General features: G+C 44.1%; 1 protein-coding gene across 5 annotated transcripts in view; it reads right to left on the minus strand.

The window, feature by feature from the left end:
* The window catches only part of LOC118511782 (inositol-pentakisphosphate 2-kinase), a 97,904-nt gene that overhangs the window by 17,084 nt on the left and 56,264 nt on the right, over positions 1 to 24,556 (minus strand). For 4 of the 5 annotated variants that reach the window (XM_036055295.1, XM_036055292.1, XM_036055293.1 and 1 more), the window contains one exon: positions 14,808 to 15,179. The gene's annotated coding sequence lies outside the window, so the exon portion shown is untranslated. Of the gene's footprint in view, positions 1 to 14,807; positions 15,180 to 15,328; positions 15,739 to 24,556 lie in introns of those variants that run through there. The other variant, XM_036055294.1, reaches the window with a different exon arrangement.

The following is a 24,556-nucleotide window of genomic DNA, read 5'->3' on the forward strand; positions in this document are numbered from 1 at the left end:
CGTACTATACGCCGAATGGCAAACCCATGATGCGCGATGCGATCGAATTATGTTGGGCGGCAGAAATTTGAATAGCAAAATATGCACGACACGCTTCACGGCCATAAGTATATGTGCCGCCCTAATGAGTTAAACATGGCCGTGGAGGTACGGTAGAAGCTGGTTTTGTCTGTGTCTGCTGCTGGATGTTGAATTGGTGATGATGATGATGATGGCAGCATGATGTCTATCTTTCGCCGCGATGCGTTCAATGCTCGTCGCTTGAGGGAAAGTTAAGCGTACTCCATCCCCGTCGTTCCGATCCATTTAGTGGTAAAGCAGAAGTTTACTCTCACAACACAATGCAAAGCAAAGCAAAACCGGACCCGATAAGAATATCTGCAAATTTGCCACAATATTCATTCGGGGTGCGGGATAACATCAAACGGCTGAAAGGTGCGGCCGGGTAAACAAATAAAAGCAAACAATAACATCCCAAAGTTAACATCCCATGAAGATCGTGCAATAAAATGCTGAATCTCCCCAAACAAAGCAGTCCCGGAGTGACCCTTAGGGAGGGTGGTGGGTGTGTGCGCGCGCGCGCAATCGTGGATTAGTGATGCGCCAATTCACGCCAAACAAAGACCGTGCGTGCGGGTGTTTCGCTGTTTGTCCTCCTATTGGGGACGATGTACGCTTTGTGGCCGGCTAACCTGTGGACCCGCTTAACCGCTGCTGGTACGGTGAAGTGCCAAATTGAAATGAAGCGAGTAAAACGCAAATAGTGTTATAAGCGTTTTATAGTCGCATAAGGCCTCACTGTGGACTTGCGGACTCTGTCGATAAGTGACTTTTTTTCTAAACTGAATTTGAGTTAAGAGCAACTTCGGAGAAGCCCACTTAATGATCAGCTCTAGGAGAATAAGTCTCGCCAGAGCTGCTCATAAAGGTACTGACTGCCAACCTGCCATACTAATGCATCGAAGAATCTTCTCCTGACTGAGCTGACGAAACCCTCTATGCCGCGTTCAAGATGAAGCTGTCCAAGATTAGTTCAAGATGCTGGATTTAAGGCCACGTATGTGTCGAAAATCGTTGGAGGAGCTGTTGCAATGAACTCTAAAAGCTGTGCAAAGATCATATTACTGCGCATCGTATAAGACTTGTCAGACGCCGGTCGGCTGGACATGTCATGAGAATGGCACCAAGCGACATAGCCCGCGACAAGGTCTTTTGAGGTCGCCTATTTGAACAGCGTATCCTATCCATACGTATTACCTAGACTTATGTATCGAAAGACAGCATGCGACCAAAACGAAAGAAAATCCGTTCATAAACCTTTTACCCAATGCTTTATGCTTCAACCAGCCATTTGTTCCACCTTTCCGCAGAGCGACATAATGCGAGCATATTGAAATGTCCCATTGCCAATTTAAAGCTTACATTACAAAACATGTCCCAGATACCATTCATAATATGCTTACACCAGACACACCAGGTCACATTTTTCCCGATGACTTGCTTGCAACATGTGTGCTTGCCCAACGCCACATTACTGAGCAGCACTTGTGCGTCAACAAGAAAAAGAAAGACACTACCTACGTCATCGATTGTAGGACGCGCTTACACACGATTGAGCAGTTTTACTATTTACAGTCACACAACACACTCTTTCGCCCAATCGATACACTCCCCCCCCCCTCCCCCTCCACGGCAAGATGGTGGTGACCGCACACCGTTGCGTGTAAATGGCACGTGAGCTACCGGAGGCCATAAATGTCAGTCCGTTTGTTGCTAATCGTCCGTCGTCGTCGCTGATTTGGCAGCCATTATAGAGCCGGCATAAGCGATCGTCAAACCCTTAAGCCACAACACCAATCGTGCAACACACACACACACACACACACACACACACACGGATGGTACTACCCTCTCCTTCGCACATTTGTCTCACGTGTTGGGATACTAATCTTTCGGAGACAGAGGGCAGGGAGAATCGAACGAATCCATACTGTCTGAAAAAACATGGCCGTGTTTGCAATGGCGCACGAAATATGACACTAATTCCTGTCATGGTCGCTTCGGATGACCCTTGAGGGCATACGTGTGTACGTCGGCGTAGGTGGTGGATGGAGCATCAACGCACCAAGGTTTCGTTCCGATGTTCTACCGCGTGCGAGTTCAATAAACTAACTTATTGTGAAGCGGTACACAGCAGCGGTGCAGCAGCGCTAGCACCTTGTAACGGGGCAAACGAAATCCATTCGATTGCTTCGCTTCACGTTAGCATCTTGCACGGTTGCCACAGACTTGCCCCTTTGCAGCGTTGTTCTGGAAACATATTACTTCATTTCGTTACATTTTCGGCAACTGAACCAGTAGTCAATTGGTGGTGGAGAGAAACGGATGAACAAAACAAAAAATCGACGAAACCAACAGTGCAGTGCTAAATCTTGCTAGCTGCTGGGAGGCCTTAGAATGCCCTTTCTTTTCTTTTTTGCTCGACCAATAATAACACCGCTAGGTGCGTTAACCTGTTTACATCAAATGTTATTATTATATGCTGCTATTTTCGTTGCATCGGTTGGTATGAGAATGGCAATGAGAATTTAAAAAAACCCTTCAAAGAGAGCTCAATTGAATCAATTTTGTAGGAATCCTGTAAAAAAGACGTAATTTTAAAATTTCTTCTCTTCCCAGACTTTCCTTAGGAAGTTGGACTGAGACCAAGGCCTAAACAATCATCTGGTTTTTAGTCAATCGGTTTTTGGTCCTCTGCTAAAGATTTGCCTTAAAAAAATCTTTTGGTCGCTACTGAGGAGAAAAGGAACTCAGAGACAAGGTGAAGTTTGTATAACAATGTACAATTTGCCCAGAATTCTAGGACCTGCAAAGATGCGAAGAAATAGGTTGATTCGTGGTTCTAAGCTTTACACCCGCGAAGTGACCAGAAGCCTCAGAAAGAATATAGTCTCATATTTTCTCATCCGGCCCGTTAGTAGATGCGACAGCGGCCCCGTTCTTCACATGGCAGGACCGGAGTTGAAATCCCATCCGGACCGTTCCCCAGTTGATGAGAAGCATAGAGACTGTTAGACAAATCTGGTAGAGTTAGTATAACAGTGTTCCATTTGTCCAGATTTCTGTTGAGTTGAGTTGTTGTTGAGACGGAATTCCCTGGTGTTCACAATAAGGAGGTAAACACACGATAAAGCCTCAGATTTCAGTTTTTGTTGCATGTTATGGTCTCAAAACACTGATTAGTGACCACAATCTGTCTCCTATCAAGTATCAGAAGCATAAGAACTCGAAGCGGTTCTAACCAGTCCTCAAGATGTGCCTCACAACTTTCAATAATTTTGAACATAGGCTCCCTGTTTCGACCATAGCTGCTTCAAATCAATTGATGAAGCTGAAGTACTCTCTCTAAACATAACATATCTAGAAGAAAAGCGGACTGTTGGATGAATCGCAAGATCATGGAGAGAGCATAAAATGAACAGATTCTCATAAAAAAACAGGTGAACAAAACTTCAACTAAACCATGATTTGAATACCAATGATAATAAAATACAAATACCTATGACTCACTGCACCAAGTAAAGCTCATCACCAATGAAATTCACCATACCTGTGCTAATGAAAGCTCGCCATCGCATTTCATAACACACGTAGAAGAATTACTAATTTTGCATGAAAAAGGTGCTTCAAACCAGATAAGACAACACACCAGAAATATGCACTTACCTCCCAAACACCCCCCCAGCTCAGCTTTTGTTACTCGGAAAATCCCCACCGCAGCCGTTTCACGAGCAGGGGGTTACTGCTGTATATGAATGCTTCGGTGTTTTGCATTTTTTCGTAAGTGTATTGAATAGCCGCAGTGCATGCAGATGAGTGGCTTTCGATAGCATTCATCGGAATTAGCATGAAAATTGAAATTCTCTTTAGCACAAAATGCAAATCAATCGCGCTCCGCCGCCTCATTCTCGAACCGGCTACAACAAGAGCTGGGACGTTTCGCAATTCAGATGAGGCCTCCGCTGCCTCTGATCAATGCGTTTGGTGCACCGATTATTGAAATGGGGGCCGTGTTTTTTTTTTTTTTTTGTTATTCTCTGCTTACACCGCAACATTTCTCTCTCGGTGGCAGCGAAATCATTGAACGGCCCTCGAGTGTGATTGAAATGGAAATTCTAGATTGTGCATTAAAAATACCTGGAACTTTTGTGAGTAGAGATGATAACAAGTCTAGCAAAAATTAATATAGAAGCAATTTATTAACTCAAACATGATTAAACATTTTTATATAGAGTAGACTATTAGATAAGAGAAAAAGAGAGACAAGCGAAATTTAATTACAGCTTCAACATTCTAATGAACATGAAAAACTGCAGTAAAATACCTTTTCCCCAGCTCGAACAAAACAACCACCATCACAAGAGAATGTCAATTTACAAACAATGTAAAAGCCCCGCCTGCCTTGTTCCACGAGCTAATGTGTGCTGTAGCTCAATCACGCCCGAGTCAGACACCTTTCTCTTGCTCTTGCGAGTGCTATGCAAACAATGAAAACAATGAGCACCAACATAACCCATTTTTATTAGTCCAAACACCACGATGCTGCTGGTACACGACGATTGTCTGCACCATTTTTCGCCAGCGAACATTACCATCATCTAGCCGATGGGGTTTTAGGTGACAAATTTGAAATGTGAACTAATTTAAGGTAGTTTGCAGTTTTCTCCAACCAAATGGAAATGCCTTCTTGACCGCGGGAGAAAAAAATCGTTATTGTCCACATATTTAAATGTTTCGCAAAATTTCCGCACCAACTCACCAGATGGGGCAAGGCGTCGGTACAGCTCTCGTCAAGGGATTTATGTGCGCGTTGGTTACGGCCAAAGCTCATCGACGGTAACGCTGTATGAATAAAATATTGTTTCACAACACGGTGCCCATCCGCGCAAGTTCATTAATTCATGCTCCGAACTAACTCATTCACCCGTAAGTCCATTGCCCGGTACTAAACCCCCCCCGGGGTGCGACACGATGCCATCGGATTGTGCAAAACGGATTGGAATTTTCCATTTCATCTCCCAGCGCCAGCCACTGACTGTGCACAAGCACTGACCACCGTTCACCACCCGGGTTCGGCCATAGGACTTGCAAATTCTGCATCGGGCGTCGATGAAGAAATCTGCCTTTTTGAAGGGCTCGGGTGCAACAAACACACATTCTAAATATTCTAAACAGAGAGAGAGAGCGGAAAAAACAAATGTCACGTTGCCGTTGTAATAGAAGCACGCACCAACGCGCTAGCCACACACACACACAAAAAAGCAAAAGCTACGTTTGGTGAGCTATCGGATTGGGCATAGCCATGGCGCATAACCTTAAACAGGGTTCGAACGGATGGTTTGCATTGCCCGATATGGAGGATTGACTATGATATGGCTAAGGTCTTGGCATTACGTCTTCCAAACAGAATTGAATGCAGTTTGACATTACAAATGTCGTGTTGTCATGTGTATGTACATGTCGCAAACATCGTGTTTATTGAACCTTCTTTTTTTGGGATGCGGTGAGTACAAAAGATTGCGATTCATTTTTTATTATAAATTAAAATATCATAAAAGAATAATTAAGCTTGTTAAATGAATAAGGTAAAGGAGTTAGTAATTAAATTAAAAAAATCTATTGTTTTGAAATAAAAAACGGAATAAAAAGTAACTAAACCATTATTTTTAGACTAAAAATAAGAAAAATGAAAATAAAATTTCTAATTTAATTTTTAAATAAAAAATTATTTTTTTTGCTATTATTATACCATAAATTGAAAATAACAAAAACGAAATTAAAATTAAGGAAGTTTTAAAAATATTAAAAAAGTTTTTTGAAACATAAGAATAATGAAACTGAACAGAAACCAAGTAAAAAAAAAACGAAAACTCTAACATTAATAACATATGAGAATACAAGATAAGAAAAAAAGGAGTAAAAAGTAACTCACGCAGAAGCTGATGAAAAACCAGAGCGTAAAAGGTAAAAGTTGAACAAACACAACAGAGCAATACAAATAATAATGAGAGCAAAAAACAGCACAGCAGCAAAAACAAACGTCGAAGAACAAACAAAAAAAGACCGACAAAAGTAAACAACAAAACAAGCAACAACACCAAAAAGTCATACATGCACCAAACGTAAACAGATAACGTACAACATGCCTCCATGCCGTACGAGGACACATCCTCCGTGAGTCAATTGTTGTGACATAAATCAAGCAAGAAGACCGATCGGGAACGCGAAGAACCAGGGGCTTTGAAATAATGCTCCGGGCAGCAGCAGCAGTACTAGTGCACCGGATTGGAACCAAACCAACAACAAAAAAAGACGAGCAGCCCTCCCCAATAGATCGACCATTGTTCGAATCGGATCCCCGCGCGCATCTAGTGCTCCCCTCGCGACACCGATCACCGGGGGGTGGTGTTGATTTTGAATGCGAAAGCAGAGCGCGACAGGAATACATTAACCTCGCTAAAAGCTGACACACGGCATGGCGGAACGGTTGGTGCGCGATTGAGCCATCGGTTCGGTCTCTGTGTTGCGAATCGGTGGTTGTGTTGGCTCGGCTCGGGGATTTTGTTGGCACACTAGAGTGCAGGAAAAAAAAACACCCGGGGAAAACAACCTACACGGACGGAGAAACGGCAAGCGAAAGAGGTGCGGCAGCGTGAGAGTGTGAGGTGGAAAGAAGCCATCAAACTATTCCATCGAGCGCCACGGGGAGAGTTTTGGTGTAGGGCGAGTGCGCTCGTTTAGCTTTCCGGGCCCACTCCCCGGTTTGCATATATACACACACACACTGGCCCAATCTATCAAAACCGTCGTTCCTAGCTTCCCTACCTGCCTGTATCTGTTTTACACCTTCTTCCAGATAGACGCGCCCTTTCGAAAAGCTTCGCCACGGAAAAAGCAGGCTCGCAAAAAAAAGAGACGAATCGTAGCGCAAAAGCGTTAGAAAGCGCGCAACTGGGGCGCGAAGCCTCTTTCACTTTGTCAGCGTCAACCGTGAGACGAGACAAGCGCGGGGCGGAAGAGTTCACTAAACAGAGAGCAGCAGCGCGGGGTTGGAAAGGTGTTCTGAAACCAACTTGTGTAGCAGTATTGGCCTCAATGTTATCCCCGGGAAAAGGTAAATTAGTTTAGCTAATGGCCGGACTCGGACGCATTATGGGTGGAGCATGGGATGGGATGCTTCTTCAGAATAGAAATCAAGGTAACACTATCTTGAAATCGTTTCTGAGAAAGACTTCTAGTAAGAGTAGTCTATATGCGACATAAATCAGTTGGTCTAGGGGTATAATTATTTCCAGGAATTCACAACTCCCAATGCTGGCTTAGCACGCTTGTATCTCTCAGAATAAGATTCACATTTAAAGTTACCCAGATCATCCTAGTTACAAAAGCCATGCAATGTCCATGAAGCTAAAGTACATCTAAGAACAGCTTGATCCAATTTGCTTCCCGACCTCACGCAACGTACTCCGAGCAACAAACAAAACTATTCATCAAGACATTACTGATTAACGTCCAATTTTAGCCACATGACGGCTTACCGAGAAGATGATAGCGGCTTTCTCACAACAAAAAAGAAAGCACTCTTCAGCGAACCTAGCTGACAACATTGTAGCATGTTTCTGGAACAAAACCGCAAGAGACGCATTTACGTGCTGTTTCAAAAATTACGACCTACCGCCCATCAAGGACCACAACCCGGCAAGGGGAGGCGGCACCAATCAAGGCACCAACCACCGTTCCTATCAGCTACGACAGCTACTATTGCTACCACTACCCATCCGAACGAGCCCATCAGAATGAGCCAGCGTTCCATTTGCATCGTCCTTATCAGCCTTATCCCGCGTCCGCCCGACCTTTGGATGACTTTTTGCGCCAACGAAGGCAAAACCCCCCCACATCCCGGCATCGCAACAGCAGTCGGATTGATGCTGATAAAAGGCAGCCGCGGCCACAAGATTGACGAAGGCCATCAATCCGATTGCTTGCACGGAGATGCTACGCCATGATGCACTCTCGTCGGTAGAAAGGCGTAGCGCTCGGGGCGAACTACCAACGCACAGTTGAGATGTGCATAAAAGTCGTGTTGCAAATTGATAGATAGACATGTCAGCAGGATGATTGAATGTCGGTGCGGTAAATGTATTGTGGATGAAGCTGTTTGTGGAACGAATTAGATAAGAGTGATTACTTCGGACTTCCGACAAGGGAGCAGATACAACGAAATATGGGTAAATTGAGATTATTTTGCATTTTGTCGATATCTCATGAGGTTCGCTAAGATCTCATTGATTAACAAGAACCACCTGGCAGCACCACTCTCCTGAACTGTTAATTATACAAACAAACCGTCTATTCCCCGTCACCAAAATTCAAAAATGTCTTCCGCTCAAACGACATCCACGCAACCTTCGCTATTTGGCTTCCCGTTCACGACGATACCCACTCAATACGGCGGCAAACAAAAAAAGAACACACACACGTCGCGGCCACGTAAGTAAATCGCTATTCTTCGCCAGAGTTCGTGAACCAGTTCGCATCGTAAATCGCAGAACGCTCCGGGCATATTGTTGTGTGGTGCGCGAATTTGCAATACATCGCGCGCCAGTAGCCTCTATGTCTGCTCTGGGTGGTGGTGGTGTGCTTTTTGTGCTTCGAACACCCTCGACAGCACGGAACTGAATAAATGGATGACCCACGTGTTACAGGTACCGTTAAGTCAAATAACCAACGCTACGGAAGACCACTCCGAGCGGCTACGGCGAGCCGGCGCAAGGTGAAGTGTGTCAAGCCGGCGAACGGGGCAGTATCCATATGTCCTCGAGAGTACTGCCAGAGTATCGGCGTTCGCATTATGCTTGCGTCAGGAACGCACACACATAATATTGTGCTGTGCCTAAGAACACGCCGCTGTTTCATATTTCGTCCTGGTGCCCGGTACATCAACTGCACCCCGACTTTCAACAACCCCAAAATCCCCCCACTGCCGACACCGACATAGACAAAACCACCAGGGTAGACAGGCAGACAGACGGGACGGACAGGCAGACAGTCAAACAGACAGAACGTTGGCGATGCATCCAACGCACCCGAGTAGGGGGGGGGGGGGGGGGGTGTGGGAACGGGCACGAGATCCACACGGACGGTAACTGCCATCATGCACTCACGAAATTGCATTCGCAATCCAATTGTTGGCGATTGCCGGGTCTCGATTGGATTTGCTGTAGGCATCAGGGTTTGTTCCCATGTTCGCGCCAACCTTACGCGATAGAATTAAGTGGAGGTTCGGCGTTGGTGGTTGGCCGGGGCACGCGTTGGGTTGGCCCTTCGCTGTCAGGGTGCAGGGGATGCAGGGCGTGGTAATGGATCGTGCAAAGTTCAGAATTAAAATCAATAAGCTCTATTGAGTTAAGCGCTGCGATATGCACGGAAGGCGATGTATTTTTCTAGCGCGGTTAATCAAGCACGAACGAGCAGCACTATAGATAACTGGCACGGGAGTGCGCTAGCAGTAGTAAAGCCCCATAGATATAGGACGATAAACCCCTAGTGGGAAGTCGTTAGCGATTAATGGATTTAATGGCTTGCTTCAGTTATGCTAATTTGTGTTATGATTTTTTTTTTGTTTCTAATTAATTTAACTTACAACACTTAAATATTCGCGAAATTGGGCGAGTTTGGCGAATACTTTTTTATAATAAGAGTTAAACCAGTAAGAATATTTAAAACTAACTCCAATTTAACGAGAATTCTCATCAAATAACGTAGACCAACGTTTAATACAATACTTGAGTGGTAAAAACCAAAACCAGAGACCTGAGGATTAACACATGCGTGAACTGAACGCCGCATTTGTGTAGTGTGCAAACTTTGCTTTCCTTTTCACACTCCTTAAACAGTAAATTGCTAGTATCGCAAATGCGAATCTCTTTTTCGCTGGAAAGTGCAGGATGCAATAAAACCAGAACAACAACAACAACACGCCTGCACTCGGCGGTGGCTGTCAGTTGAAAGCTAGATTTCAGATTAGCTTCCTACGGTCCGACGGTCAGATGCCAATCTGGTGAGTTGCAGCACCAGATGCATTTGCATGCATTTGATTTCGCTACTTACATTCCCTTGCCTTACCGAGGGCAGTAAAGAATTTATGGGCGATGGGTAGCTTTATGGCACTTTCACAGTGCTTTCTATTGCTGCTGCAAGTTCCTCGTTAATGTTGATTTTTGAACTAAGCTTAACATCATGTTAAGTAGTTTATACGTATAATTTATTGAGGAATAAAAATAAATCGATAAACAAGCTCTGTCAACAATATCTCTTCTTCGTTGGCTCTACATCCTTGAGAGGTGAAAAGGTCAAAAATGGAGAAATGGTCAGGATAGGAATGGTTGGTGCCAGTCCCATGTCGTCAGCCACAGCAAGGCATCATTTGAGTGCATTGAAATAGTTAAAGCTCAACAATATAATAAATTAACTCGTACACAAAATGCTACTCTCTACGCCTGCATCCTTAGAGCAATCCCATACCTCTGATCCTTCATTCCCCTACGTCAACGATCATTCAACCTCGGACCTAGACATTAGTTGTCCAACGTTTGCACCCAAAACAGACTAATATCGCCCATTGTAAAGCACCGGCCGATTTGAATAAATTTCACGCAGGAAAGTTTCGTAGCGCCCCCACTTTCGGGAGAAAGTTTTCGATTACCGTACGAGATAAACGGCCGCGGAACGAGGAGACACCCGTCTCAACGGTGGCGCATCGAACCTCTTGCACAATCACGAACTTCATCGCAGTGGGTAAGAAAGCCGACCCGACCGAGGACACCCTTATCTTCATTATACGGGCGGGCAAAGATGTCTTCCAGCGGCAGCTGTCACTGTCGGAGTGTACAGCGGTTGAAGAGGGACGCAGAAAAGGGTACATTTCTACCAAAATGCTACTACCCCTGTTTTTTTTAGGATCACCGCCGTTCGGAAGTAGCCAGAGCGCCGCTTCGTTTCATTTTGCATCGTCGAAATCGAAAAGAAAGCTCGCATACAACAAAAGTGGCCTGCTTGCTAAATTGTTGCAAATTATCAACGTAATTCACACATTCACCCGCAACAACCCCTTTCAAGAAAGCTTTTGTGGCATTGCGACACTAGCGCGGCTAGCTTTATTTGACGACGTCCTTTACCGTTGCTACACACCTTTACACCGTGATCGTGAACTGTCACTGCGACCCTGCGGTGGTGGTAGCTGCCGATCGGAAAGGGTTCCGAGTTGCTTACGTGATTCGCACAATCCACACAACATCCGCATCCGATCGATCCCCCTTCGTATGCGGCACCGAAAGAACAACACGGGCACTGATTCTGCAAATCATCATTCAATCAAGCCTGGAACGATAATGGTGTACGATGGCTACCGTCATGGTGGTCATGAACTCTTGGCAAAAGCTTCAAGCAGGAAGGCATGGAACTATGGAATCCTTTTTGGTTATTTTAGCAACTCATTTTATATAACCTAATAGCTTAGCCGATCTTAGCACACATGATCGATCAAACTGAAGTTTGTGCTTATACTTACTCACTGTAAAAGCAAAGCTTCAGCGTCTAGCATAACCTTAACACAATTAATTAGCTTAATGATGTGGGCATCTACCGCTACCATCCTTAATGATACTGTGCTAATGGATGTTCTAGAGAGCAGATTTAGTATAAAACTTTTAGAAAGCGATGCGGTCGACAGTTCCTTGAACAATCCGGTAGCCTTGACCGAATCACAGTCTAGCACTAGTCTAGTAATAGCACATCAAAACAAATTTGTCTTCATTTAATTAGAGATTTCATCTTTAAAAAATACAAAAAACATAAAAGTATATGAAGCGTAGCGTATCAGACTCGATAGACTCTAATATGCTGGTGATGTCACAAGAGCCCTCTTTCCGAGACAGGCCGAGACCTCTCGAGATTCTAGTGCCAAGGGAGAAGAAGAAGCTTTAATGATACCACATAGTTGGATAGTCAGTCCTCACCACTATGGAGAGAACGGCCCAGAGGTGATTTGAACCCCGGTGCTGCTGTGTGAAGATTGGCGGGGCTGTCGCATCTACTACCGGGCCGCCCCTAGCATGCCACAGAGGAGACTTGGTAGGCTCAAATTAAGATGGAGTTGCAATAAATTGTGATCGGTATCGAGGATTCTGTAGCTGGTCAAAACCGAAGGAACTAAACCGCCTAACTTGGCCTTCGATTCTTCACTGACATTTATGAATACCTTTCGGCGATGAATAATTCTTACATGAAATGAGGTATAGATAGCAACTTAACTTAGCTGTGTTCGGTGATAGATTAAAAAAAATTTGTGCCTGTGAACTTCTTAAACTGTCCATGCCGTTCATTTTACAATGTGCGTTTTACTTAAGAAATAGTGAAACCAAGTAAAGAAATATCTCAATGAAACTGTATTTACGTTCACACGTCACACAGCACGCTTTATTAACGGACCAGACTAACAACTTCATGCTTTGCCACTTCATTACGGCTAGCGCAAGGTTTGTCATGAAATGGCCACCACCACCACCACCACCGTCGTCGTCCCGAAAGCTCCAACTTACTACTCCGGTTACGGTGCTCTGCAACTGTTGATGAACGCTAATCAGTTTGTTTATTGATTTGTGTGTGCCGAATCGGCCGAAGCACGGGTGTGGGTAAATCTGTGTGCAGCACCGTAATAATCCGCCAGCTGCGAGAAGCACCAGTGGCGAACGTACGGGATCGTACGATGATGCTTTCTATTTTGTTTGTGCTTGACCCACAAAAAAGGATGTTTTCGTTTGATTTTCTTATCTGATCGTGCAATAGGAAGGTGGTACCGCGAAGGAGGTATCCCCCCCCCCCCCAGGCGGCATCAAGGTAGAATAAAGGTGACGAAAGGTGATTTACGTACAAAAGCTCCCTGCATTCGGCCACGTACACCACCACACCACGATCGTCGTAAGCGAGTGTGGATTCAATACAAGATTTATTATCTGCCAGAACAGGATTTGCAGGACCTCCCGTGACCTCCTCCCACCCTAGAGCTATGGCAGAACAGCGGGATTTTATGAATTAGTTTGTCGGAGAAATTATACACCGAGCCGTACGTCCCGCCACTATTCACGGAAGCATCCTTTCGAAACACCGCAATAATAATGCCGGAGTGCCGCCGCGCCACTTTGGCGACAAGATTGATGATATCGATGGGCGGTTATGGGTGGTACGACCTTTTTTTTTTTGTTCGCCAGATCACACCACACCGAGAAAGGGTCTCGGAAAAGCGGGTTTTTCGTTGTCGATGGAGCTCGGCCCTGATCAAACCTGATGGAAACACAAGGAAGATCCGGCCGAGTTCATCATCTCGCCGTCGTCGTCGGTCCAATCTAGTTTCTCTCCCGCGGCGTACCAATGATGGTGGAGGGGTACGATGATGATGATGAAGGAGATCATGTTGCCCGGGGTTGGGCGTATGCAACTGGCGCAACTCTGTGGCTAATGGATTCGTTGCGTTCGATTGCCATAGAAAGTATGCTGCTGCTTTGCTGGTACGGAAGGCCGCAACATTGAAACATTGAATGCCGTTGCTAACCAATGCTAAGGGAGCCGGGATCCGTGGTGGAATCCCACCTTCGTCCGTGGGCGGATGGTCTAGGTCTTGTGCATATGCTCTGGGGGCATAAACGCTTGTGTGTCTGTGTTTATGGCCGGTGGTTGTGCTGGCCGTGTTCTTAGATTTCTCCCGCAAAGTAAGCGGAATTTGTTGCGCATCGTAAAACGTGCTTCAGCGTGCGGTCGACGAGCAGGCTGCTGCCTCTCGGCTAGCAGCAGTAAATCAGTTCGCAGATGAAACATAAATGTTGCGCCTTAGCATAGTTCAAAGAGTTACAACGTACTGGAGAAGGGACACCATACAGTTTCAGTGTAAAAATAAAACAACCCGTCGTCGCTGGCTGATTTTATGCTCGTTAACCTTATTAGTTTGTTCTGCATTTCATGCCAATATTATGTGACGAATGCTTGATTGAGTAAGCGTTTGGAGGTAGTAACCAATAAGTCAACCGGGTTGGAATTGTAGGATTATTTAAGGCAACAAAAGAAACAAAACAATATTCGCTACGTATACATTTGTCTTTGGCGTAAAGGACAACCATAAAGTATATAGGAAAATAGTACCTCTGGAATAGTTCGACCAGAAATGTAGATAGACTATCAAGTTTTCTGTCAAACTATCAAGATTGAACAAGACTGACTATTAATCTAAGGAAGATCAGTCCTTCGTGGTCTTGGATGGTTTGATCCAAGATACGCCACAGTTATAGTACGGACATATTTGAATTCCAATAACCGATAGGCTAACGTATCAATTTTCCCATGATGAGAGGAACAGAACCTTTGATTACTACTATCATTATTTGAAGATCTTTTTTGGACGAGCAAAATGAAACTTAAACTTCATTTCCTACTCGCCTACCCTTGAGAGACGCAGTTCGAAAGGTGCAACTCGATTGTGCGACCATGATTTACCCTTCAAATTAAAATTTAATTAATGTTAACGACTTGTCTAAAGCAACATTTGCTGTTTTTTACCGAAAACCCTCTAAAAACTTTTACACACCAATCGCAAACCCAACAGTAGATGGGTGTGCGTACGTGTGCGTACACACAAACACACGCAGAACAAAAACACACCATTCTGTTTACCTCACGCCGTATCGACGTATACTTACCTCGCTGCGTAATAACTTTGAAGTTCACTTTAGCTCCTAACGACGCAATTTATGGCCGGTTTTCGCTGCTCGGCCAAGTTTTGTTCCTCACCGGGTAGTACGAACACACCAGCAGCAGCACCACCGACCTTCTCTCCCGAACCGTTTCGGGTGATTTTATTTATTCTTCCACCACAGCACACGGGATGGATGCCTCTCCGGTTCTTGCCTTTTCTTACCGAAACTGATGTGAAATTATAGAACGGCTTTTCTCTTTCGGGTTCCGTACCGCGGATCCACCACGGGATGGTAGGGTGGAAGAAGATTGGAATCTTCTGGTTCGCGGCGGTTTGCGTGACGACCAGCAGCAGCAGGCAGCGAGAAGAAAGAGAGCTGGAAGCACAAGAAAACCCCGTAGTCAGTAAAGATGGGATAGAATGGTCAGAATGGATGGTTTGGATGGATGGATGGATCTGCTGCAGCTGGAACACCACCAACAAAATTATTGGGAAGAGAAATTGATGAAAGCTAACAGAACCGACCAGAGGGAAGACGTGAACCTGCGTCTTGACGGTAGGATCTCCGGACTGCTGGATGGTAAAGGTATGGAACAAACACACCAGTCGTCCAGCAGCACAGCACGCACACAGAACCAAACCAAACCATCGTCACTGTCGTCGTGAAGATGGAATTCCTCCGGACATCGCCACCACTCCCGGGAAGACGAGAGATGAAAGATTATCTTACAAAACTTACTGCTTCGTTTGCCAGCGAACCGTAGAGCTTCGTCAAGATGAAAGGGAACCTTTGTGCAATGCGCAAAGAAAGAAAAAAAGGCTAAATCTCATCCCCGGACTACCAGCATGTAACCCTGGCCCGGTGGTGGTACAAGATCACAATGCTCAGCCCATAGAAGGGATCGATCGGTCCAAAGATCTCAAGACAATCTTCCCGATCGATGCTCTACCGTCAGCCAGGGAATGGTAAGAGACCTTACAAGTGTCTCCGGGTACAGGGACAAGTGATTTATTTGGTTAAAAAAAAACCCCGAGAACCTTACACGACGTGAACGAGAGGAGAAACAAAAAACTCCTTCCTTGAATGGAATCGAACCGTGTAGACCCTGAAGAGTTTCTTCTTCGTGCCAGGTCACTTCTCACTGCGCTTACGACGAGGCGCAAGAAACGAATTAACGGGGAAAAAAATTAAATACTTTACCCAAAACCACCAAAAACAACCACCGGAAACTGTAGACCGGTGAAATTTGGGCTATTTGGTGACACAAGGCACCCTCTGCGGCAACCTCACTCTGCCAGTACTCGGCCGAAACCCACTACAAACGGATGTACGCCGGGCCGTTGTACAACATCGTAAATACTCACGCAAACGCATAAGCTGGAAAGTATAAGCTCCAAACATGAACCAGGACCGTAAAGAAAAACATGTCATCCGTAGCAAGTGCAGGCAGCGGAAGCAAGCCGAACCGAAGCGTAAAGCAGGGTGCAGAGCTCTTATGCGAAACTTACCACCAGAGCAAACGCCATTACTGCAACCAGATACGCATCGGTCAATAATTAATAACATATGAGGTTTTGGGCCACAGCTCAGAGTCGAACGAGGTGTAGTGGTGAGATGACAAGTAAGGAAGGTAATGACATGCTTGCTCGAGTTTAAAGCTATAACCAAGACTTCTTTATAGCGTTTTCCTCACAAGAGCTTGGTGATAGAAATTCGATATTAGAAGCCTGTTTGCATACTAATTAAGCATCAAAGCGTCTACAAAGCATTTCCTCACCATAATGATTGCCTCTTCAGGTACAGCTTAATAAGACACTTCAGGATATATTTTTGAATAATTTAAGGATGGATTCTACTAAGCTTTGGGGAATAAATAATCTATCAATACAGCTAAGAGGTCAGAATTTATCAGAATCTTACAAACAAAAAAACCTTGAAGATGCTCTCAGACAAAGCTTAGCTCTTGACCGAACGAATGGATGATGATGATGATGATGGTGGTGGCCGTAGTAAATCATTTTCCTCAATGTGCCATAACATTAAACGGACCAACACGAGCGCGATTATGTAGCTGAACTGAATGCCGAAACCCCCTAAACAAGGAAAAAAAACACACCGAAAACACATCGCCTGGAAGCATTAATGTCCATTTATCAAAACCACAATCCCTCACCCACTCCGACCAGAGCATCGGGGGACTCAACTCTCACTCTGCCGCACGATTTGCCATTTCCCAGGACCAACTTTGGCAAATGATACACCACCACTGCCCATTATGACCCAAAAGGGCTCGCCCTCACCTTGGAACGTACGAGCGCACGAAGGGTTGAATGGGGAGAACAAAAAGGTGAAGCATCCGTTTCGATTGCGGCCCCATAATAACTGCTGATTGCTTTTATTTTACCGTTCCAAAACCAGTGCGGCGGTGGCGGCGATTACGCGATATGTTCTCGAGGAGCATGCTTTGCTTTGCTCTCCTCTTTATTTTGCACAATAATCGCTTCTTTTATCGGATTCGCTTCCTCCTTGCTCGGTTTCGTACACACACACGCACACTTGACTCTTGTGTGTACTACCACAAAAAAAAACGGAGCGCAACACTACAAACATCCGATTCTACCCAAAAATAATGCAAAGAAAAATGGGCTCCACCAAACGCAAAAACAAAAACTGGGGTGGACGCGCAACAACCGTTGATAATAACAAACCGCCACCAAACCGGAAAACGTAGCCCGTTTTATGGGAATGATAGAGCAGAGCAGCAGTCGTCGTCGTCGTCGGTTGATGATATCGGCAAACTGCACCAGAAAGCATAAAAGTATGCGAAACTGAACCAAAGGAAAGCGGCGAAAGAAAAGTTGGGGAAGACAGAAAAGAAAATGCCATCGGTTGAACCTCGGATGGGGGTTACTCTAAGGGAGATATTTTCCAAAGTCACAATTATTCAGGAAAAAAGGTTTTAACACATAAAAGGACAGAGAAATTCTATAATTGAACGGTCTGCTTGAACATGGTTAGATTTTATTAAGCTCAATTTTACAAAAAGCGTTATATCCACAAACAGGATCTTTCGAATCACTCAGAGGAATTTTACAAATGGATAGTAGAATACCAAAAGTCTGCAGTGGAATTTTGATATCATATCATATTATAGAGTCTTGCATACATTTAGGAGAATTTGGCAATCCCCTCTGTGGAATATTATAGTTATTTTGTTTTAATGAAATAGTAATTAAAAGAATCTTTCTATCTAATATTCGCCTTAAACCGTTCCGAATGTGATCATGTACACAAACATTCGAATGACAATTTGGCAATGATAAAGTTTAACAGAGTTGGTTAATTATATTAAACTTAATTAAGCTTGTGGAGAGAACATCCACAGCTGATCGCAACGTTCCACAATCGCTTTGCATTTCTCCCCTAATAATAGCACTATGGGGCGGCCCGGTGATAGAGGCGTCAACGGCGCACAACACACGACAGGGTCCGGGGTTCAAATCCCATCCGGACCGTACCCCCGTAGTGAGCAGTGACTTTCTAACTACTTGGTATCATTAAGTCTAGTAAGCTAGAAATGGCAGGCATATGACCTAAGAGGTCGTTAGGCCAAGTAGAAGAAGAACAATAGCACTATGTTTCCACTAAAAAGATCGAAACCCTATCATCATGCAGCACACATCGAGAGATAAAGTATGAAAACGTATTTAAAACATTTGAAAACATTGAAAAATATTTTTTTATCAATTAAAGAAAATTTTGGTAAAAAAAAATATTTTAAATATTATTAACTAAAGTCAATACGGCGCCAAGCCGTCTAACTATAAATATAAATAAATATAAATAAAATATTATTAACTACAGAAATTCATTATAGATTTATTACTTTCTGGGACAGTATTTATTGAAGTTTGCAAATTTTTTGTTCGTAAAAAATATTCTAGCTCTTCTATTGTTCAAACTATTATCAGTTTAACATATTAAAATACGATTTTTTGCATATAGTATAAACATTATTGAATTGATAACTATTATTGAACTTCTATGGTCTTATTTATAATTAAACATATTTTTCTCGTTTTTCGTTATTGATCTGCCTGGTGTTCGGACGGTAGCGTGTGGTACCCGTTTCGGTCCAAGTATCGACTGGCTATCTACCTAAGGGAAAACGTAGTCAAGGAAGCTACTAGTGGTAGTCCTAAACCTCTTAAGGTTGAAGAGTTAAGGAAGACTTATCATACAAGCTTTCTTTGCAGTGGAATTTTATTGCAATTTTACTATCCTTCTGTAGAATCCATCCATCAAGAGTCGCAAACTTATTCCTGGAGGAAGAAATTGCACATAAGTATGGTTTATCTACCGAAACCGAAAGTAAACAATTCTTACCCACATCGCACACATGGTGTTTTATGTATGTATTAGCCAAGTGCAGCCGGGCAACCTTTATTGCGGCGGAGAGTACTGCCGCATTTGAAAACATACCAATAAAATGAACGACCGGTGTAAGTAAGCACCGGTTATAATTGCCATGCGGCCATAATGTAGTTTCGACGACAAATGCATTTCGCAGAACACAGTCGATGCTGGCAGGCCCACAAGTGCGCAAAAGTAGTTTATAACTTTGTCACCCTCGACCAAGTTAGTTTTGTTGGTTTGTGAACACACATTCGACCACTTTTCCTATTGATCTCCGTGTCCCTTGGTGCCATCAGCTTGGTGCACACACACACACACACACTTCAGCAACAAAGGCAATTTGCGTGTGTGCATGTCGGAGCAGCAGATGCAGTCCGGGGGGACGAACAAGTCGTAAAATGAACTGCGTACTGCGCAAAAATGCATATCCAGACAACTTTCGACAGCGGACGAACGATGACGAAAGCGCAGTCATGTGCTGTGTGCAATTTGAATGTTATGTTTTCTTTTACGTCTTTTCTCCGACTTCCACGCGGCTACATCCCGCACCCCGTGTTTCGGCACCAAATCTGATGGGCAGTTTGCAGGAGCCGGATAACGACGAAACGAGCATGTCGCCGCGCTTATTAGTGTGCTTCTGCTTATTGCTTTTCTTCCATTTCTTCCACCATTTTCGAAGTGCATTTCTGCATGTGCATGTGTCTCCCTCACAGCCGAAGGCTCATTTGTATTCGTTGCTTAAATCTTTCTTTTAACACCAGCTCCACCACGGCGACCAGATGAAGTTGGCAACGGAGTGTGTTGGTGCCAATTTTGCTGCATCCGACCGGGCGAGGGTCGGTCGATTATTTATTTATGTTTGTGCTTTTTGTTCACTCGACTGGCCCATTGCGTTTTACTGCCATTTTGCTGATAATTTAAGTGTCGGTTTGCCGCGATGACACAACGCCCTATGACGAAGAAAGGCGAATGACCAGACGATCGTGGACTGGCCGTGGACAAAGCCGATGCGTGTGTGCGGTTCTTGCACTTACTCATCATCACGTACTGCAGGCGTAATGATACGCAGTTCTTTCCATGCAAATGTCCGTCGACTTTAGTTTTTGCTCATTTCGTTCGGTCTGTACACGCGCATTAGTCAACCTTCGAACTCGTAGCCTTTTTCTTCACTGCTTAATACCCAAAACCCGTTACGACAAAAAAAAAAGGTTAAAACAGTGACTAAAATTGCACCTCAAGCACGGCACGGTCTCTTTTTTTTCAGCGCCGTTATTAATCACTTCCTTTACTCAACCATGTGGCTGTCAACAGAGGGAGAAAAAAAACCTTCTTTCAACCGGAAAAAGACGTGCTTATTCCCGGCCGTTGGTCCACACGTTGGTGGACCTATCCGCAGGTCCACGCTGGTGTGGTGGTGATGATCGCGAACCAAGCGCCATCAGTAGCACCGAATAGTCCGCCCCCCCCCCCCCCCCCCCCCCATCGCGTTCGACGCTCTACAATTAGTGTTGAGAAAACGGATCGTATTAATTTTCATTTAATGGATGGAACTCAGAGATGGCTTTTATTTCGCGGAGGTGACCCATTCCAAAGGGCGTGCCCTCAATTGCTAACCAGCTGCACCTACTATTGAGTGGGGTATGTTTGTTAGTGGAGCGATAGTCGAATATTTGCTTGGGGTTTCAATAATTTGATGCTAGTTTCCGTGACGATCGTGACGATTGCTCTTTTTCTATGTCTCTTAAGCCATACATTTGATTCGTTTCATTACATGTCTATAAGTTCGATGAGAGAATCACACAAAAGTTTATTATTCAAAGCCCTTTTCCCTTAGCTTAGCACAAAAAGTTTGATTGTAAAGAAAATTTTCTACAGTGTGTAACTTAACTATAGGAACATGTTTTTTAATATATTTTATTACATGAACAAGATTGTACAAAAATTACCGTCTAGTACTTCACACGTTACACAAAACAAAATGTAAAGATTCCAATATTTTTTTCTCAAAACACAAGTGCTTACATAGTTATGATAAGCACTGTAAAAGACGAAACCTATTCTTCGTGAATATTCTAATGAAATATAAAATGATATTTCACAAGATAAACTAACAATTTATCTCTAATTTACGTGTTGTAAGATATTCGAAGTTCAAACAAAACCCTTTTTTTTTAAGAAAACAGATTAGTAGTTTGCATACGACTGTTTCGATGTGGCACATTCGCCGCAAACCCGTTTCACCTTAACCCACCCGAACGAACGATCGGTCGATCGTACCACCACCATACATGCTTCCAAGGCAAGGCACAACACGACTATTTACCCCGTTTGTTTTTTTTTTTTCTACCTTTTTCTGTGTTGCGTTTTCTAAAACCTTCATTTTAATTTGAACGCTAGATAACACCGTCTAAAACAGAACGTGCAGCAGCGTCAACGACCGGCGTATGGTGCTGGCTTGGAAACCACAGCCGGCAGCAGGCCCTCCCCATGACCTTCGCCGTGCCCGAGAAGTGTTTGTGTGCTTCAGATCTTCGCAGTTTAGGTGTGATGGTTTTCTGAGAGCGGCTCGCACGAAACTCGAACGTGGAAAAGGTTTAACACTCCAACACTCTAAGCTGGGACGGATGGGCCAAAGTCATTAAAACGGCCGAGATTTGGCGATGAACGGACTGATGGTAGTTGAGTGATGACGACTGTTGACAGCTAGCGCGGTGGGGTTTTCGGACAACTCGCCACTCCAGCCAGATACGTCGTCTCCAGGGACATTACATAACCGTTCGCTTTCAAGAGAGACATAAGGCGTTTTGCTTTACCAGCACCCGAGTGGAGAAGGTTCTCGCGCTGACAAAAATCCCCGTCGTGTCTCCAAGACCGGTCCCCGTTTATTCTTTTACGGTTTCTGCCGAGATGCGTCGGACAATCCGATCTGTGTGTGTGTGTTGTGTGGAATGTCTGGCAGAAGTTGTTTACTTTCTGGCTGGCTCTTCGCTTGTAAGCGATTATTGCTGAAGACGCTGCTGCAGTCGGCTTTCGGATTCTAACGAAGGGTGCTTTGTTACGAGTGCTCCAAAGACAAGGCACGAGAGTTTGATAAGACGTCATAAAATCATCTTTCTCGAGTCCACCAGCTCCAGCTCCAGCGCCCTACTTGCCGAGAGTGTCTTGTCAAGCCGTCTCGTTTTTTTTTCCCTCCAAGAAACCACACTGAAATAGGATAGAAAAGCAACACTAAACCAGCATAAACAAAGCACACACAAAAAAACGCTTCTCAACCCGTGGGATCGTATTTTCTCATCCACAAGCGACAAACGAAACGAGAGATGCCGTCCTCCATGCACGATGCGTTTCGTACGAGCTTAATTTATTTAGTTACGTATGTCTCTCTTTTTTTTTGCTTCTTGCTCGCTGTCCCCCCCCCCCCCCCTTTTGTCGTCCTCACCCAGCCTGTCACTTTATCATTATTTGTGTCACTTCTTTTTATGCCACACCACATCACGGTACCGTCGTCGAGCAGGCGGCATCGACATAGCGGCAGCTCGAAAATGGCGAACACCACTGCTTCGTAGGCAGATGAACGCCGCAACGCGATCACACACGGGGAGGGCAAGTTAAAAACACTACGGAGACAAAGCGAATTCGATCCGCATGGCGTTGCCAGCTGCCAGCTAGCCACAGTATCAAAGAGAAAAGAGGTTCCGATCGTGGGTTGGACGGGAAGGAAGACATTGTAGAAGAATCCCTTAACCCGCAGTAGATCGTAGCGACCAGATTGTAACCGGGGCACAGACCGAAACCAACATATAATTATAATTTATTGATAAGCCTAACCTACAACTACATCTAAACTAACTAAACCTAACGTTAAAAAACCCTAATTTTATAATAGCTCTAAGTATCGCAATCTAGATGTTCACTGTTTGGCGTTCCGAGAGAGAAGAACGTGCAGCTTTACTCGCTTCGAACGCGTACCTTCAACTCTATCACTCTAACTCTGCTGGTCTTATACCAGTTATACCAGCAGCAACGCTATACGTTAAGTGCGCGTGATTATACCACATAATTCGTCCCCGGGGCGAAAGACGGACGTCCTCGGACGTATTCCTAAGCGGCTTTAGTTCTTTTGATCTTATTTTTATGCCTCTTAACATGTTTTGAGTTCTCGAAAGTCCTATCTTTTACATTTTGTGCTGTAGTTATTTTAGCTCTTTCATCTAATTTTTTCCTGATATTCGGTTTAACATAAACGTGCTGGCCTTCCTGTATCAAAGGTGGTTCTTCTTTGTTAGTGTTTCCTTTCATTTGTTTTTGCCTTGATAGTTCAATTTTCGTTTTCACCTGGCTAAATAGTTTCTCTGCTAGTTCTTTTATTACAATAGGATTTGTATGATTCAATTGATTAAACAATATTTCATTTGGAGTGTAGTCTGTTGCAGTATGAACTGTTGCGTTGTACAACGAAATCGATATGGCGATAATATCTGGCGTATTCATGTTCAAAAACTTGTGTTTGTTCGTGTTGTAGATTTCTATTATTGTTGAGTGCGTTTTTTCTACCTGTCCGTTACTTTCTGAGGATGATGCGTATGTAAGAGTAACGCCTAAACTGCTCAAGAACTGTTTTAGCTGTATGGATCTGAACGTCGTTTCATGATCAGTAACTATTTGTCTTGGGATTCCAAAATTACTGAAATATTTTGCCAGTGCACTTTTAACGTCTATCAAGTTTTTCGTTTCTATAGGAATCATTTGAGCGAATTTCGAAAACGCATCTACTAACGAAAGGAAACTATTCGAGTTGATGGAAAAAATATCCATGTGGACACGTTCCATTGGCTTTTCTGTTGTCGGTCTCGGCGATATTTTGATGTTATATGGCCTCCGTTCGTATTTGTTTTTATTGCATACAGTACACGTGTTGACTGCTGATTTGATTTGCTCATGCATCTTGGGGAAGAAGAACGATCGCTTCATTTGGCTTTCAACTTCATTTATGCCACGGTGAGCCCTTTCGTGTTCCTTTGCTATAAGCTGGTTCTGTTCTTCAACCGACGTCACATCTTTGACTTGTGAGTGTGTCATGATCATGTAACCACAGCAACTAAAATGATTCTTGAAAGAACTTTGTATTAATGATATGATACATTTTGGAGCTAATATGGCCGTTTGTTTTCCGTTATGGTACTTCTGCAGAATATTAGTGATCGTATTTTCATCGTATTCTCTTCTTTTTATAATAATTCTTCTATAATGTGCGAACGGTGTTTCTATTAAATCTTGATGTTGATTGCCCTTTTCAAATATTATTTGGTTGCGGTAATAGTTTAAAGGCCTTTCGC

This window comes from Anopheles stephensi, chromosome 3, assembly GCF_013141755.1.
Source record: "Anopheles stephensi strain Indian chromosome 3, UCI_ANSTEP_V1.0, whole genome shotgun sequence".
Lineage (NCBI taxonomy): Eukaryota > Metazoa > Arthropoda > Insecta > Diptera > Culicidae > Anopheles > Anopheles stephensi.